At 39.2% G+C, this 6573-nt stretch overlaps 1 protein-coding gene across 4 annotated transcripts in view; it reads right to left on the bottom strand.

Moving 5' to 3' along the window:
* The window catches only part of STRN3 (striatin 3), an 85316-nt gene that overhangs the window by 77887 nt on the left and 856 nt on the right, over window positions 1-6573 (bottom strand). The gene's annotated exons all lie outside the window — the stretch shown is intronic.

The raw sequence follows: 6573 nt of genomic DNA, 5'->3' as shown, positions 1-6573 counted from the left end.
AGGAGGAATCAAGATTTTGAAGGGAAAGCTGTTAGAAAAATGGATTATACCAAATCATTAATAACCTTTGATCACGCTGGTTCCCAAACCTGGCTGACAATCAGAATTACCAGTATAGGGACGCCTGGGTGGCTCAGTCGGTTAAGCGTCTGCCTTCGGCTCAGGTCATGATCCCAGGGTCCTGGGATCGAGTCCCACATCGGGCTCCTTGCTCAGCAAGGAGCTTCTCCCTCTGCCTGCCTCTGTCTCTCTCTGATAAATAAATAAAATCTTAAAAAAAAGAATTACCAGTATATATTTTAAAAACAAAAGATTCCACCTCAGACTCCTTAATCACAATGACAAGGTATGAAATATGGGAATCTGTATTTTTAAAGCATCCCAGGTGATTATGATCATTAACTAGGTCTGGGAGCCACCACAGGACTCCCTATCTTACAATTAGAGACTTTACAAGTATCTCCAGATAAAATAAATTTAATCTTTGCCTTTGGTAGCTGTAAAGCCAAAGGTAAAGTGATATTACAATTAGTCATTCCTGGGAATGCCAGGGTGGCTCAGGAGGTTAAGTGTCTGCCTTCAACTGAGGTCATGATCCCAGGGTCCTGGGATCGATCAAGCCCCATGTCAGGCTCCCTGCTCAGCAGGGTGTCTGCTTCTCCCTCTCCCCGTGCTCGTGCTCCCTCGCGTGTGCATGCTCTCTCCCCCTCTATAATAAATAAATAAAATCTTTAAAAAAAACAATTATTCCTTTAGACTAAGCCATTAAAGAACATTTTAAGGTAAACATGTAATAAGTGTTCCAAGTTATAGTGTGGCTGCTATTTACTGAACAGTTACTCACTGGTCCAACATCATTCCATTCAAAAACAAAATGTCAAGAGGCAGAGAATAGAAAATACAATTTAAAAACAGGTAAAAGATCTGAGCAGACACCTCAGCAAAGATATACAGTGGAAAATAAACACATGAAAAGATGCTCAAGACTGTATGATATTAGGGAATTGCAAATTAAAGCAAGAGACCACTACAACCTATTAGAATGGCTAAAATCCAAAACATTGACAACACCAAATGCTGACATGGATGTGGCACAAGAATTCTCATTCATTGCTGGTGGGAATGCAAAAAAGGTACAGCACTTTGAAAGACTGTTTGGCAGTACTAAACATACCATTATACAATCCAGCAAGCGAGCTCTCTGGTATTTACGTAAACTACTTGAAAACTTATGTCCACACAAAAATCTGCACATGAATGTTTATTCATAACTGCCAAATCTTGGAAGCAGCAATGACATCCTTCAATAGGTGGACACAGGAGCACCTGACTGGCTCAGTCAGTGGAGCATGTGACTCTTGATCTCGGGGTTTTAAGTTCAAGCCTCACGATGGGTGAAGAAATTACTGAAAAATGGAAATCTTAAAAAAGAAGTGGACAAATAAACGTAGTACATATATACACTGGAATATTATTTAGCACTAAAAAGACCAAGCCACAAAAAGACATTTAAGAAGGAACCTTAAATGAACACTGCTAAGTGAAATCTGACATTCTGGAGAAGGTAAAACTATGGAAGACAGTGAAAGAGCACTAGCTTCCTAGGGTTTGGGGAGAGGGAGGAAGAAAAAGGTGGAACACAGAATTTTCAGGGCAGTAAAACTATTCTGTACACTATAGAAGTAGATACAAGTCCTTATACTTTTGTCAAAAACCAAAGAACAGGGGGACCTGGGTGGCTCAGTCGGTTAAGCGTCTGCCTTCGGCTCAGGTCATGATCCTAGACTATCAGGTTCGAGCCTGCATTGGGCTCCCTGCTCAGTGCGAAGTCTGCTGCTCCCTCTGCCCCTCCCCCTGCTGGTGCTCGAGCTCCCTCGGGCACTCTCTCCCCCTCTCAAATAAATAAATCTTTAAAAACAACAAAAACAACAAATCTTAAAAAAAAAAAAAAGAACATACAAGACAAAAGGTGAACCTTAATGTAAACTATGGGCTCTGGTTGATAATAATGGGTCAATGTTGGTTCATCGGTTATAACAAATACACCAAACTAGCAGGGGTATGGTGGAGGAGAGATTATGTGGGAAGTGTCTGTATCTTCCCCTCAATTTTGCTGTAAACCTAAAATTGCTCTAAGAAACAGTCAATGAGGGTGGCTCAGTTGGTTAAGTGTCTACCTTCGACTCAGGTCATGATCCCAGAGTCCCAGAGTCCCAGGATTGAACCCCGCATAAGGCTCCCCACAGCGGGGAGCCTGCTTCTCCCTCTGACCCTCCCTCTTCTTGTTTTCTCTCTCTCTAATAAATAAATCAAAAAATTACCATACTGTTCTTACTTTTGTATTTTCACAGTAGATTCAGAAAAATGTAACAGTGCAGAGTAAACCTTTAGTTTTCCTCTTTTAAAAATGAAGAAATCAAGTTATGCTTAAGCGAATTATCTTTCAAGGTCCTTAGGTGGCAACATCTGTCATGTTATGACAAATCAGTATGCCAGAGTGTGCAAACAAAAACACTAATTAAAATTTTTACATTTGTTCAATTAATAGTTTTAGAACACAAACTCCTGTACTACATTTGTATGTAATATCTATACCATATTTTTATAGTTGACAAACAAGCATTTTGTGTATACCCTAAGTGCATACGACTACAGAGAAAATAGAAGGACATATCTGCAATATACATAAACTAGACCTGGCACACAATGGGAGCTCAATAAAACTTTGCTGAAACGTCCTAGTGTGTCACATAATGGTAGACAAAGAATTACAAGTCAGATTCCATTTCTGTAAAAAACGGTAAGACAATAATATAATACAATGGTTACAAGAATCTCAACTGTAACACTTCATAGGTGAGTGACCTTGGCAAAGTTATTTCACCTAAGTTTATTTCCTCATCTGTAAAATAGGAATGGTACATACCTCATAAGGTTGTAGTGCTGATTAAACGGCAGTTATAATTTTTATATAACGTGAACTGCCAAAATCCCAAAAACAGTCTATTTTTTCCAAGTCCTAGACCAAATTAATCCAAATCTCTGGAGAATGAGGCAGAGGCCTGCATATTTTCAAAAGTTTTACAAGTGATTCTGACTAGCATTCTCATTTAGGAATCATTGTCCTAGCGCCTTCCTACTAAAGCTTTACCTGAGTCCCAGGTTAAGTTATCATCATGAAGATAAAAGTGCATTAAGACATGATCCTCTGGGGCGCCTGGGTGGCTCAGTTGGTTAAGCAACTGCCTTCGGCTCAGGTCATGATCCTGGAGTCCCAGGATCGAGTCCCGCATCGGGCTCCCTGCTCAGCAGGAAGTCTGCTTCTCCCTCTCCCGCTCCCCCCTCTTGTGCTCTGTCTCTAAAATAAATAAATAAAATCTTTAAAAAAAAAAAAAGACATGATCCTCTGGTTTAGTTCCACGTTTCTAAGACAGACCTTTACCCAAATTCCTTTACAGAGAATAGAACCATACTGCAAAATTCCAATTTAAAATCCTTTCCAGGGGCGCCTGGCTGGCTTAGTTGGTAGAGCATGCAACTCTTGATCTCAGGGTCATGAGTTCAAGCCCAAGTTGGGTGTGAAGCCTACTTAAAATAAAAAAATAAAATCCTTTCCAAAGCCAGGGAAAATAGGATTCCATATTGAAATTTTACATCAAAATTGGGTATACCCTAACCTCTTCATATTCATTAAACAGTTCTAATATTGAATATTTTTGAGTCACTGTTCATCTACACATCAACAGTAACCCAAGGCTGTATACAATAATATTTAAGCTTTCTTATTTGTTATCATTCTTAAAAATAAGTTTAAGCTTACAGTTAAAATCCACTGACACTTGGGCGCCTGGGTGGCTCAGATGGTTAAGCGTCTGCTTTCGGCTCAGGTCATGATCTCAGGGTCCTGGGATCGAGTCCCGCATCGGGCTCCCCGCTCTGCGGGAAGTCTGCTTCTCCCTCTGCCTCTCTCTCTCTCGGTCTCTCATGAATAAATAAATAAAATTAAAAAAAAAAAAAAATCCACTGACACTTCACTTAAACCCTAATAAATTTTTTATTTGACACATACATTTTCCTTAAGATTTTATTTTTTTAAGTAATCTCTACACCCAATGTGGGGCTCAAACTTACAACCTGGAGATCAAGAGCCGCATGCTCTACCAACTGAGCCAGCCAGGCGCCCCCTGACACATTATTTTTAAATGTGCATCTCAAAGCAATCTTATTAAAGACTGAAGGTACCTAAAGCAAATTCAATATTCCAGAAGCAAACCTGAAACCCTATTAACTAAGTACCCCAATAAAATATTTTAGAGAAATATGTAGAAAACATACAAACAGAATCATGAACATTCCATTTCAAAGAATCAGCATGAAATAATGAAAATCCCTGGAAAAAAGTAAGAGTCTAGAAATACTGTAGAACTTGTTAAAAATAAGCAAACAAAAAAAGCTTAGAAGAGCTTTATCAGAACTAATATGCCAATAGCAGATCAACTGGAAAGCAAACAAGCAAAAGGAATCTTCCTTAAAAGATTTCACTGTTACTGGCAGAGAGGAGAACTATAAGGGAAAGAAGGAGCCAAGGCAGACATGCAGACCTCATTAATGTACAGATTTTAATTTAGACACAGACATTTTCTCAGATACTTAAATTAATGAAGCTTATAAATGACTAATGCATTGTTAACCTGCAAAGTGTTAAAATCCAAGCTATCATACAGCAGTGCAAAGGTCATAAAACACTATTATCCAGGGTCTGGTGAGGTATTATTTACTTAGTGCAAGACTCAGTGCATGTGTAAATGCAATTTTTAAAAATAACTGTCTTACTATCTTCATTCACACAGAATATTGTTTGCAACATGGTGTAGTAAAAAGTTGTTTATCAACAGAACTCTATAAATCCCATATATTTTAAACCAGACTATACACAAGTTAAAAGAAACAATACACAATTCTGATACAAGCTTTCTGAAAGTTATATTTTTAAAAGTCCAACAGTGGGGCACCTGGGTGGCTCAGGCAGTTGAGTGTCTGCCTTTGGCTCAGGTCATGATCCCAGAGTCCTGGGATCAAGTCCTGCATAGGGCTCCTTGCTCGGTGGGGAGTCTGCTTCTCCCTCTCCCTCTGCCATGCTCATGCTCTCTTTCTCTCTCTCTCTCTCAAATAAATTTAAAAAAATAAAAAAAAAATAGGGGCTCCTGGGTGGCTCAGGCAGTTGAGTGTCTGCCTTTGGCTCAGGTCGTGATCCTGGGGTCCTGGGATCGAGTCCCACATTGGGCTCCCTGCTCAGCGGGAGGCCTGCTTCTCCCTCTCCCACTCCCCCTGCTTGTGTTCCCTCTCTCACTCTCTCTCTCGGTCAAATAAATAAAATCTTTAAAAAAAATTTTTTTTAAAATAAAAGTCCAATAGTATATCAAAGCACAATTCTAAAACACTGAATTGACTTAACAGGTGATAATTTATAATTAATTTTTTTGAAGACTTTATTAAAGTGTCAAGATATATAAACATCCTTACTTTTTAAAAGTTTAGCTTCACCAACTTTGTAGAATCAAATAAAAGTTTACTAATTCAAAATTAAACTAAAGTATATATATTTGAGGGGCGCCTTGGTGGCTCAATCGTTAAGCAACTGCCTTTGGCTCTGGTCATGGTCTCCGCAGGAAGCCTGCTTCTCCCCCTCTCCCACTCCCCGAGCTTGTGTTCCCTCTCTTGCTGTGTCTCTCTCTGTCAAATAAATAAATAAAATCTTTTTAAAAATAAGGTATATATTTGTTTGAAGACATCCTAAGTTAATCCAATCTTCCTTCTTGCAACACTGTATTTTCCCAACTACTCACCGTAGGCATATATGACATACATATATCAGCGAACACTAACTGCTTACATTCTAAATATATACCAGTCTGAAGAACAGGTGCGACACTATTTGGATGCATGCTCTTGTCTTCTAAGCCTAAATTTGCCCTGGAAAGGGATTTAAAAATAAACACAAATACCCAAGAGTTGAACAATCCTCTTAAAAAGATGTAGCCATTCTGAAATCCAAGATATGAGCTCTTCAACTACCAACACCTTCCAAAAGTTAGGTAAATTAGCTTATCAAAGTTTCACCTTAAAAAGATCAAATAAGGCCCAATTATGAAGGGTTCTGAAGATATTTAACTTAGCTTCCCCTGAGTCAGTAACGTGAGACAAGTACGTTTTACTTCAAGCTAATATTAAAACTTTCCTCAGTCGTTTCATAAACACAGTACAGATACTCTGGTTTAGCTTTTTACGGATAAAGAAAGGGCTGGAAGCCCGGTGGAGGGTACTCTAAAAAGAAAAATTCAATTTAGAGAAGCACTGATGAGTCAGTCGCTTAGGAAAAACTGAAAGAGAACCTAAGTGACTAAGGCAGCATCCCAGGTAAGAAGGTACTTAAAGTTGGCGGTAGGAAATGAAAACTTCACAAGTGAGCACAAGACATTATGCTTGGTAGCAGCCCTGGAAAGAAGCGTGGCTGTCAAGGGGCAAGTGCGTACCAACTCCGAGAGAAGTGGCCAAAAATGCCAAATCGGATGG

Source organism: Leptonychotes weddellii, chromosome 9, assembly GCF_054177405.1.
Source record: "Leptonychotes weddellii isolate Sample4059 chromosome 9, ASM5417740v2, whole genome shotgun sequence".
In the NCBI taxonomy this organism is placed as follows: domain Eukaryota; kingdom Metazoa; phylum Chordata; class Mammalia; order Carnivora; family Phocidae; genus Leptonychotes; species Leptonychotes weddellii.
The sequence above is the reverse complement of the archived record's forward strand: the minus strand, read 5'-3'. Positions and strand labels throughout refer to the sequence as shown.